Source organism: Thermobia domestica, chromosome 2 (genome assembly GCF_964235325.1).
Source record: "Thermobia domestica chromosome 2, izTheDome1.hap1.1, whole genome shotgun sequence".
NCBI classification, from domain to species: domain Eukaryota; kingdom Metazoa; phylum Arthropoda; class Insecta; order Zygentoma; family Lepismatidae; genus Thermobia; species Thermobia domestica.
The window spans coordinates 79,051,430-79,064,487 of record NC_137455.1 but is presented as its reverse complement, the minus strand read 5'-3'; the positions used below and the strand labels follow the sequence as shown (position 1 = coordinate 79,064,487).

General features: G+C 32.4%; 1 protein-coding gene across 2 annotated transcripts in view; it reads left to right on the top strand.

The window, feature by feature from the left end:
* blo (bloated) overlaps window positions 1-13,058 on the top strand; it is a 248,337-nt gene that overhangs the window by 104,115 nt on the left and 131,164 nt on the right. The gene's annotated exons all lie outside the window — the stretch shown is intronic.

The following is a 13,058-nucleotide window of genomic DNA, read 5'->3' as shown; positions in this document are numbered from 1 at the left end:
AATTCTATTATAAAGTGTTATTTACTTATATTCAAGTAAGAGATCTGTCATTTTTTATAACATAATTAATTTCTGCTGTATCTTCACAGGCGCAGGAGGTTATAATTTCTTTCAAAATATTTATATATAGTTTTTAGACTTACAAGAGGCATATACCAGTCTAGATGTCTTTGATAAGGAATGTTCTGTTATATACAGTATATTTAATGAACAACAGATTTGTATATTCATTTAACATACCACCTCAGTTTTTGTTTATGATTTAGGAAAAAAACACTTTTCACTAAGCGTGATTTGATATTGGTTTACAAAGTTCATTATACTATAATGGTAAGAGGAAATAACACCATGTAAATGCAATACAGGCAATTAAAGTATTTCAAAATAATAATAATAAAAGCATACGGCGGACATTCAATTTCAATATTGTTTTGCTAAGATTTTCGTGAGTGGTAAGTCGTTTTAGTGAATGCCGCTGCTGCCTACGGCCATAGACAACAATCAGGTGTTCAGCTGCTTTCATTGCATCGCCGCAGGATAAAAGTGGCAAATCCAGTAAACGAAAGAGGAAACACTATAAAAATGAATGAACAAAAATGTTTCGTGGTTCATTCTAATCTCTTAAACAACACATTTCTCTTCCTGGCGCACTTTCTCTATCTGTTGGTAGTTGTTATTCGCACCAAATCCCATTTCTTTTGATATGGATTAATCTTTCTTTGCAATTACTTGTGAATCTACTTTTTCCCCTCCCTCCTTTTCTCTTTGTAACAAAGGGTTTCGTTTGACAATTTTTAAGCTATAATAGCTCGATGCTTTGTTGTTACTCTTTCCGAAATGGCAAGTTATGGGTAATTCATATCAGTGTTGCCAATACGTAAATAATGTTTATAACTAAATCACATATGCATGTATTTATCGTTTTACCATTATATTCTCTCTACATTAAAATAATATCTTTTCTATTTCTGTTAGTTTCTAGTAAGTTATTCGAACTAGAATAAGCTAAAAAAGTTAGCTTTGACAAATTTTGTTACTGTTTGATTTTTTGCTTGGAATGTTGATTTTGGAATTGATCCAAGTTTCAATATCATTTCAAATACAGAGACGAGGTTTCTGAATGGATTATGTAATTATTGTATACATAAATACTTATGCTTAGAATGGTTATTAATTTATCAGAAGTTAAAAAAGTAAACTGAAAACTAATTTTCTAGCTTAATGTTCCATGCCTTAGTCTATGCCCTTTAATCTAAAGGAAACAGATGATTATGAAAGATGAGATTGTGGAAAGAAACGGAACAACCCTGAGAATACCCACGAACATATTGTTATTCATCATAAATTTACATTGTCTGGGATCGAACCAGAGACTTCTCGCACCAGAGATGAGCGCTTTAGCACTGAATCATCAGGCTCCAAAAGCAAATATGAGATTAAAACAAAAATTACTTTAGAGGAAGAAGTGCTAGTGGTCCTGTATTAAATGTATATGGTTGCTGTCCTTTAGTTTTCTCTGATGGGAAGTTAATATAACTATATCAGACGTTTTCTTAGTCTAACGTCCCGTGATTATGTACCGAGGCTAAAGGTGACAGTGATGATAAGACGGATGATAATAATGTAATGACGAAAATGGGAGGAAACGGGAGAACCCGAGATAACTCACGCATACTGTGTTTGTCCGCCAGAAAATCCAGTCGCGGGGCACGTTGACTCAGTGGTAGAGCGCTTACCTCTGTGCGTTGGGTCCCTGGTTTGATCCCCGGCTAAGTAAGTTTGTTGTAGAAAACATCGTGTTCATGAGTTTCCTTGGGGTATTTTCCTTTCCTTCCACATTTTAATTCTACCAATTCTTCCATCACCATTACCTTGCCTTAATTAATCGTCTCCTTTAGTCAAAAGGAAATAATAATATGACGTTAAAATGAAACATATCATTTTATTTATTTTTTTTTCAGAAATCCCACTTGGCAGGAGCTAGGGAAAATATTAAAAGTTTCTTCAGGGTATTTAACATTCTAAATTTATTTATTGTGAACCAATCAATGTCTGGGATAAAAAAAAAATGTGAGATGGGAGGTGAACATATTAGATCAACAGATGGGAAGAATAATTTTCTGTATAACCACTCTGAATGTTCTTTTCTGACTTTTGTCACCTTCTCAAAGTAGCAACAGCAACTTTGTTTCCAATTGGGCATCTTTGCTTATTACGAGTTTCCTTTCTTGAAAGCCACCGTTATTGACAAAATTAAAATATTAATGCAGTATGCAATATATTATTGTTGTTGCGTGAAATACATGCTGATAGTTTCTGTTCTTCGTTGAATTTATCTATATTTCACAGAAATCTGTGTTTTGTACTGAGAAAAGCTTAACCACTGCAACTCTGATGTGGTAATTGCGCTCTCTGCTTTTTGATATCGAAGAAAGGTGCGTGTACCAAGTAGGTAGGCACAAAGCAAAAAGGAGTGGCCGGGGGCACAGGCAGGCAAGTCACGATCTCGCAGACCAACCAGTGCCCCTTCGAGCGACAACATCGCTGTGTTGCCACGTGTTTTTAAGTGTTCAACCAGACTTAATATTTGTGATAATAGTGAAACAAAATGCATAAAAACAGAAAAAGAAAACAACTTTCAATTCGGATGGTTTATGATAATTCGCAAACCGGCATCTGAATGATACTTCTTACAGACAATGGAAGGATTAAGTTTCACCAACGAAGGACTTGTCCTGGTGTCAGATTTGAAGTCAAGTTCAAGGACACAGCATCAGCAGATTATTCCGTGAAATTATGAGGCTTTGAGAAGAAAGGAATTTAAATTGAATGCTGTAAACAATCAATTTAACCATATCTTCCTTTACTTGACTTTTGAATTTTTTTCCAAGAAAATTGTTTATTTCGTGTGATTTGATATCCCAATATTCTGCGCGGCTCTGATATTTTTTCTTTCAAAATTGAGGTGTAGAGATAAATGAGTAATTGTTTCTGAAGTTGTTTTCAGCCGCATGACAAGCTTTTCAATATACCCAGGTATACAGTGCACTGATTACCCCTTTTTATAAGGAAATATAACTTCTCAACACAAACAACGAATTATCTGTACCGTAATTGATTAAGCTCGTTGTTTGTTCCCTACCAGATTATATGCACTTATTTCGTTTTAAAAAGGAAATTTATATTTTCCGACACTTTCGGTGGATCAGTACAAAGAGAATTTCACTATAATTTGTTATGTTTGTATTTCAATGCGTTAATAAACTCAGCAACCTCTACAATATAAACAGTATGTGCCTTTTGCGCTGTTCAATTACTGTTGCATAAATCTATTGCCCTAAAAGTTATTGCCCTAAAAGTAAACTATTCTACTTTGGTTCAAACTTAATAGCCTTTTATCTATAAGATTTGAACAAGATTATGTGTTTCTTTTAAAAAAAAATCATATTATTTGAATGTGATTGTGCACAATAACATCTGGTTCTATATAATAAATAATAATAATAATAAATTATTGAAATTCGTAACGGTTCGTCTTGATATATTTGACAGAAAATTAGACATATACCTATGTAATTTAATTTACTATTTACACTATTGATGAAACCAACATTGCACAAATTTATTACTGGTTGCATAAATTCACTAGCCTTAACTCATGAAGTGAAATGAAAATTAAATCTTTCAGCTGAATGTCTCACGTTTATCCCTTTAAGGCTAAGGAAGGCAAATGAATAATGACGAAAGAATTGGTGGGATGAAATGGGGAAGAAAACGGGAGTACCCCGAGAAAACCCACAGACTCGACGTTGTCCACTACAAACATACTTGGCTGGAGATTGAACGAGGGACCCCATGCACCAGTAGTAAGCGCTCTACCACTAAACCACTGTTCCTTGGTCAATTCATTCTAAAGACATTAATAAAAAAAGTATAAAGTCAGAGTTCACTTTTGCTGAATACTGGATAAGAAAATATGCAATTAAGTCAACACCAATTTCCTTCGAATTATTTGAGCAACTATTTACACTGTTTCTCTAAAATTTTGTCATGTTGAATTAAAATATTTCTATGGATAACTTTCAAATAAATAATTAATATAAAAATCAGTTGACAGAAATATGGATACTCATCTATGGAGCTCTGAACTGGAGAAGTTATTTGAATAGATTAAAGGACATATGGCTTTCTCCGAAGTTACAGGAAAGTGGTACTAATTCACGAGTTGTTTTTAGAAAATAAATTGTATAGGTAGTCCACTATACCGATAGATAGTAAATCTTTACAAACTGTTAAAAAAAAATACGTTGTATTTACCAACCTTTGGCGGAAGTAACATTCATCAATTGAAGTTGATTTTCTTAATTTCTAGTGCAATATTCCCAATAGGTCAATTCTTAACACAGTCGTATCTAGTATCGTGGTGTTGGAGTTGCTTCCCAGTAAAAATTCATTGATTTAAAGAGCATGCTTTACTAAAATAACATGAGAATGCGTACCTGTTGGATACATTACAACAATCTTATGTCTGATATTACTGAGACTCCACAGAATTGCTCGCTTTAACTACAAATCTGTACGGCAACCATGATTTAAACTTTCCAATATTTCTGCATCATTCAGGACAAATACCGGGATGATACTCTACAGATACTGATCAATTTCAACTTTCATTCACGATAAAATGTGTCTGACGAGTGACATTTTTGTCAGATATGAAGTAGACCTCATCCTGGCAACCAACGCAGCATTCGAAGCTAAATTAAATTTAGAAAGTTAAATATTTACGAGCAGCCTTCCACTTTAGTTGAATTGATAAAGCGCTTGTATTTGATGTACGAGACCTCGAGTTCGATTGAGCACACTACACGGACCCAGACGCCATTCAAACTGCATCTCTCGTTTTTAAGCCTCGCTGCTGACAAGGGAGTGCATTATACATGAAAACGTAGTAGATTCAAATCGAAGAAATAAATTCGAAGATGACTCTTTTATGCCAAATTGAATGAAAAATTGTTAATAAACCGAAAAAAAAAAGAAGTTTCATTCAAAAACATCGGTAAAATCTTTACAGTAAAACTTTTATGAATAAATGAGTTAAATATTTCTCTTCTGTGGATACTTTTTAAATTTATCTATCTCTTGCACAGTAAAAATCTCGTTAATTTGGTCTTCTCCTGTGTTGAGTAATTCCAACATTGCATATAACTTCATGTACCTTACTAAAATCATACTGTAATGGTGATACTCTATATACCTCATCCTTACATAATTCTATTCTTACTACGACTTGATATAAAACTAAAGAGTAACAAACGAAACAGACAAACCAAATGTGTTTTACGAACAGGTTTTTCTTAAGGATCAAAGCACGGTGAAAACAGCATATATAAATCATTTCTCATATATACGCCAAAAAGACAGATGTTTTAAGAAAAGGATTAAGAGAAAACAAAGCAAGTCAACTAAGCACTAGTGTTAATATTTTCAATGTTAACAATCTTTTTAATATTTTCAATGTTAACAATCCTTTTTTTTTTTTTGTTTGTAAAATTTATGTTTGTAAAACGTCCCTTTGTTAAAGACATTTGAAGAGGGACATGCATATCCTTCTGATATTGCTAAGGTCTTTATTAAATCTAATCTCGTTTAAACTTGATATGGGCTTCTGATATAAAAATAGTACTACTTCTTATTTTGGTAATGCTAAAATACGTTTTGGTTCTGCAAGGTATAACTTCTTTTTGCATCTCCAACAAACTCCCTATATCACTTTTATTAAATACTTATAACCATTGCTGTATATATTCTGTAGAGAAAGGGAGAGAGAGAGAAAAATGCAACTCATAACATCTGTCCTGAAAGTAATTTAATTGGATGTTTCCACCTCTGTGTCCTTGACCAAATTAATCTATACGCATATGGAGAGATGCAACTGAAGATAAAAAGTGTATAAAAGTTCTAATAAGTAGCCTTTGTCACTGTTGAATATACTTGTAATTAAATAATGAGGACATTTCAATTCAAGAGAAATCCCACTGTATGCAATGTTTATGTGTTTAGATAGAAGTTTCCAACCCAGACGCGATCAGGGACGATTGTGTAAACAAACACTTTTGTAAGTAAGACGCGGCCAAACAGCGTGAAACGAACAGATAAGAGAGCACTCCATGTCCACACACACGTAACACATGTGATTACATAGATGTTATTAATTACATAACTCGACTAAGTGTCACACGACTACGTATAGTGGATGGGTTTTGTTTTTATCGTCACGGAACAATCACTTTATGGCATTTTCTTTTCGGAATATTTTTATGACCGTCCTTGTGTTTTGCTCTAGTAATTGAAAATATGACTGGCCACAAAGTGTTTAATAACAGTAATTAAACGAGGAGTATTTCGCACCTATATAGTAGTTTAGTTAGTATTCTGTTTAGGGAGATTGACTTGCGACGAGGAGATCCCTATACGATCAACCTCTAAGATATTTGTTTACATTTTCCATGTGAAAAAAACTTGTACCAATGTGTACAAATTTAGTAAATTACATTACTTTCTCCATATAACGTTATTAAAGCAAGTCCTTGTTATGATTTAATTCATACGCTAATTATGGAATTGTTTCAGTAAGATATAAATATCTTATTGAAATATACAAAGAAACATAAAAGTAACTCTAGTAAAACATTCTCAAGAACTCGAAGAGCAACCCAATTAAATGTGTTATTAAGTGCTATTATTTCTTTAATAGGTAGTCCGGGTTTGGTGAAGCATTCTACTCTGTACATTACAAAAGATGTTAGTACATATGGATACAGTATTGACAAGTTTTTAAACATTCATTGTTAAGATGCATTGAATTATTCAAGGTTCTATTATATCACGCACCATTTTTATAATACTTTTACTATTTGATGAATTGAAAGCAAAAAAGTATTGTATATGCTTTTTTTGCGTAAAATACTTGATTGAAAGTGCATAATTTATCATAGATTTGTTTATTAAATCTGTTTCTTCTACTGTATTCCATTTGTATCCAGCAAGTAACCAGAATTTTCTACCAGAGGTGATTATAACCTAAATAAACAAGCAATCATTAAAAACTAGATCTAATTAAAGATGCAAGTCCTGTATATTTCTGAATCCAATATGAGGATATTTGCATTGAGATTTTTTAAATTTCGTGCCCGAAAATATGGGGTCCCCTTACTGTAGCGATGTATAATGTGGATTCTTCTTTCCTAAACAGAAACACTAGCTTCCATTAAGCTTTAACTTTACACCTTTCCTCGCTTACCGTTTTAGCCTTGAACGATCGCAGATTCAGTGGACTCATCCAGAAAAGAAGACTAAGGGAGGTCATATAATTATTATTTGATTTTTAGTCTAATTTTACAGTAAGTTGTGAAATGTATCCAGTGCTGCTGTAAACTTTTCTGAACTCTTGTTCAAAAAGTAGGAGGTTGTCTTGGATTCAGAAATGTACGGTATTAGCAAAGTACCGAAGATATGGTTCATAATATGTTCCTGGTATCTTCATCATTTTACCAAAAACAAATCCAATACCTTTACTTACAAAGTGTAAGTAGAAAAGTGAGTTTGATTATAGAAAATACATAAATTGTGTTATTACTAAGATCAAGTTCTTTTAAAAACTGATTCAAATACCATACAACAGTTGAAAATATTTTACGTTTTTGAAATGCTATTAAGAAAAGAGTGCCAAGAAGCTAAGTAAGTGCATTAGTATCAAATATAAACAAGAATAGGGGTAAGAATGAACAAAAATTTTATTTCAAAAGAAACTGATCCAGTAACGTAGATTAGCTAGTTTTCTACAATTAAATTTTGAGGCTTTTGAATAGTGTAATACAACTATACACGTACCATAGATGATAAGTTATATACGACGTGTTGTTTGAGATGTTTTTTCGATGAAAATGTTTTCACCATTATGTAAATTTTTCTTCTCTAGATAATAATACATTCTTTCAAGACTACCGGTAACTGAAAGTTTTAGAACAGATGTTCAAATGGCGGCTCGCATGAATATTTCATTGACCCGCGAATATATACTCATGTTTACTCCATGTATACGCAGTCCATGTACTCCATGTATACATACTACACATATTCCATATATAACACGCAGAGTTTAGCTGACTATTATAATATAGCTAAATCGAGACTTTTAATTTTAAAAATTCTTTCTTGGTTCCCAGACCCATTCTACATAGTATGATCATTGACGCTTGGCCCACTTTTAGAAAAATGTAACTTCATACGATCACTTTCAAATATTTGTAGTTCAGAACCGATGTGGCATAGACACATGAAACAAGAATGATATGCAGAATAGAACAGAGGTTCAAACAGTGTATGATTTACACACATTCAGTGAGCATTGCTTCAGATGGAAGATGAGGCGAGGAAAATGCTTCCCAAATACAGAGTTTAATTTGATCTCACCAGTAGTAATTTTACTGTTTTAAAATATATTTTTAGTATTTTTTTAACTTAATTTTTATTAAAGTAGCCTTTTGAGAAGCTTGTTCTATCAGTAAATCTTTTAAATTTGCAACTTGTTTAGCCTCCAGCAGCTTTGGCTGCAATACTGCAAAATAATGTATTGTAGGTAATATTATGCCTTTTATTACTCTAAGCTGACTCTTGTATTAAGTTGGACCTTCCCTGTATAACATCAGTTTAATCTATTATCCTTTCTCTATAACCCGTTAACTCTTGAGAAACTCCTAATTATTTAGAATTTTGATACAGACAAAAGATCAAGTTGTAAGCAGAAACTTGGATTGAATTTTAACTATATTTATATAATGTTGTCTAGATGTAATACCGACTTTTGTTTTACGTTTTTACGCAATATCAATGTTACGCAAGGTAAGAAATACAATTAAAGGGGCATTCAAAATACATACAACTTTGCTGCAATACTGGTATATACCAGTTTCCATACCTTCCTATGAACTGTATACCAGAAGATTTAAATAAAAATTCTCTCACTTTTCTGTTTCCTAATTTGCCAAAAAGTGAATTAATAATTCAATCAGTTCTTATTTCCGTTTTCTGTGACTGAACAAATTATTGGGCATGAAATACTTCCTGACGAAATGGAAAACGGCACGTGCTTTATTAATTGAAATTGCGAATATTTTCTATTTCGGTAAGAGAAATTCACCAGTTTTTCGCTTAAATATTCGCATCAATAAGTATGAAGAACTTTGTATGTTTGCATTCTGAGAAACCAACGGTGTTGTTGCTCGTTACGCAATTGTTGTTAATTGATTTTCCTTATTGGTGGGGGTCATAAAATATACTCCGGTTGCCGCTTCCTACAAAAGGCAAGGCCTTGCTAGCTGTTCAGAGAAAATAGGCATTAGTCTACTTGTTGAGTGATGTTGCTGAAAGGCTGAGAAATCAAGTTGTAACAAGGCCAGGCAAGTTCTTTCTTTAAAACCTGCATTCTTTTCCTTGTCATTGTGTGTGCTTTGTGTTATGGATTAATTTAAGAGAAACATTTGTTTAAGAAACTTAAATGGTCGTTTTATTAGGATTTTTTCCTTGGTTTTTAGAAATCATACGAAGTATTTACAATATCTGCGCCGGGGTTTTCTCATTGTTATTGGCGCAGCTTGTTTAGAAAATATAGTTTCTGAATTCTCTATTACACTACATTCTTCTTTCTGTTAAAAAAAATACCAACTTTTCTTCAAGTCGTAGAAAACTGATCATTTTAAGCAATCCTCGAGCATATTTATCCTTGAAATTAAGATGCAAGGTATTTGTGTGACAAAACATACGCATATCAACTATTTATTTTTAAAATATTTTCCCACACATTTAAATTCATATGTTGTATTTAGTGGATGTGTTGGTAATTTCAGGTACTTAGCATGAATTTTATGTGATAGTGAAGATCTAAAATATGAATGAGAATAAAAGAACGGATTGGAATGCGAAAGTAGAGATAAGGAAGAAGAAAACTATTTTGTGTATCGTTAAATAAAAATATACGTAAAAAATCAATAAATATTTTCCATAATATAGAGTATTGTGCTCTATGAGGCGAGAATATGAAAATTTTGAAAAAAGCTGTGAAAAATTATTTAAAGTGTTTAAGATGTGGGTGGAGAAGAATGGAGAATATCAGTTGGAACAGGAAACCAATGAGAAAGTATTGGAATTAGGAGAGGAGAAACAATATTGAAGATAATTAGAAAACGAAAGATGTGATGGAAAGGAAGCTAGGGAGGAAGAGAAGAATACTACTAATGACGGTATTAAGGCGTATAACTGCTACACCAACGCCAAGTAGATAGTGAGGACGATGATGTATGGAAGCTTCACAACAAGCGTCAAGTAACCCGTCAGTGAAGACAAAATACTTATGGTAATTTTGTTACCTGGATTGAAGCTCTTACGAAGCTTATTAGTTCAAAACTTTTAATCTAGATATGATTTAAAATCAAATGAAATCTTAAGGTAAAGGAGATGAGTGATTAATGGAAGTGAATGATTGTGATACATTGGTGGAATGAGAATTAGGAGGAAACAGGAGATCGCCGAGAAAACGCACAATGTTATTCACCAAAAACTCACATGACATGGGTTTGAACCATTAACCTTTCGCCTCTGAGTTGAGCGCTCTACCACTGAACCACATTGTCTCTTAGGTATTGTATACTCAAATCGTAATTAGGAAGTATTCTTAATTAGTTGAATTGTGGCTATCATTTGCAAAGTATACAGTACACTGAAGGAACCTTATATAATAGATTTTCTAATATAACGTATCATATTGTAGATGTAAAATGAGTATAATACATATGTGTTAGATTTAATTTATGAATGACACATGACAAACTTTTGAAGCATAAACTTATAATTTCATATTCAAGATACTGATTAAACATAACTTCAAAACATGGATACTGACACTAAATAATAATAGGATAATAACCAGTTAATATCAAGCTATGAAATGTGTTTATAAGCAGGTATTAAGCTAAAACCCGAAACCTTTCGTATTTGCGAAAAATCAGAACGTTGATTGTTTTACTATTTTAGAAAATCGCTCGATATAAGAATGTCTGTTTCCTATCTATTAAATAAAGAATTTTGGTATCCACAAGTATTTAGATAAAAGTGCAAACCAATTGGAGAAGCACTTGTAAAAAAAATCCTATAAATATGAGTATGTTAGCAAATTGTGAAACTGTTCTGTTAAAGAGTACTTGGTTAAAAATAAAGGTAGCTGAAGTTAAATTTTGGATAAGATATTTAATCGTTGATACTCTGAAAACAACTGTATAAACCTAATCAAGTTTTATTAGGAAACTTGCAGGAGTCACTGTCCTCACACAGGATAATATTTTAAAAAGCACCAAAACTCATGTTTAATTATTTTACTTCACTTTTAGACATACTTCATATTAAAGATTTCTTTTTGAAACTCCTTCCAGAGCATAAAAAATTCATGTGAAGATATTGTAAATAACTCTTATAGTCTTAAAAAAAAGAACAGTGTTAACTTTTCCACATATTTACGATTACTGTAAAAACTTGATTTCCCTTTTCCTCACAACTTTGGTGATTGAACTTGAATCTGTTGTGCTTTCAATGCCTCAGTTACATAATGCCTCCATTTTAAACTTTTTTTTTGGGGGGGGTAAGGGAGGCTATATTTCCTTCCATCATAATCTGAATACCTTGAAATGGGATACGTTCTATTACACTTGTTGAAATCTCTATTATTCTATCTTGCCTACAGTGTATACCAGCGTTTCCAAACCGGTGTGCCGCGGCACCTAGTGTGTCGTGAACGGGCCGCTGGTGTGCCGCGAGGAATCGAAACAAAATTATTAATTTTATAGCTATCAAATTGCAAAACGTAGGGGAAAATGTATAATTGTATTTCACATTACTATGAACCTCTACTATGAATATACAATTTTAAGTTTCATACCGGGTTACTGTTCTGTACATTTCTAATGTTGAAAAAATTATTTGTTATAATTGTTATGACCATTATTGCTTCTTTATTGTTGCAGACTATTTCGTAACTTGAAAATTTAAAATATCATTCGATCCTTTCGACAAATTACCGACATTTGTGTTTTAAAAGTAAAAGAGATTTGTTTGTTTGTTCGTTATTTAGTGATCTTCCTTCTTAGTAAAAGATTGGATACAGTTTTTAAAAAGAAAATGTATTTTTAGAAACCTGAGTCCAATGTTTCATTGCAATTGTTTTCTATTCTTAAATTAGAATGAAAAATAAGCATAATGATTTACCAAGGGGAAAACAGTAAAAGAGCTTTCTTTTTTGTTAGGAGATCAATAATCACAGAAAAATACCACTGTGTTTTATATTTACAAATAATAATCTCTATAAGTGTGCCGTGGGAATCGAAGTAACACCCGTAGTGTGCCGCAAGTTGAAAAAGGTTGGGAAACGCTGGTGTATACATACAAGCACATATAAAGATTGTTCAGTTATCACATTATGTGTTACAACTAAACCTATAAGTGATCATCGGCACTATTTCAATAACTAAATTTGGGATGATATTACAAATGAAACAAACTCCCCTTAACATAATACTTAATAACGTATTTCCAACTCAGCAGAGACCCATTTGAATTAATCTCGATCATTTGGTTGAAAATTCAAATACGTTTTCAAATAAAAGTTATATACATGTTTAGATATCAATAGAGCAATTAACTAGTTCTTCTCTAGTTCTGCCTTGTTTTAAAAAAATATTTTCATATATTAAACTGATTATTTACACATTTATGATGTTAAAGTAAAGCACTATTACATCTGATGAAACGATTTTTTTTTAAAAATGTTCAATGGAGCGTATTCTTCCTTGACATTTTGTATATATATTTGCATGGTCTGGATGAGTTGTTATGAGACAATAGCATGATTGCTTGAATTAATTAATCTGTCTCATGAAAGAACCCGTGTGCTTGTTGCTTTACTTTGCTTTATGTGACTTGCAACAAGTTGAAGGAATCTGTCAGTCAAC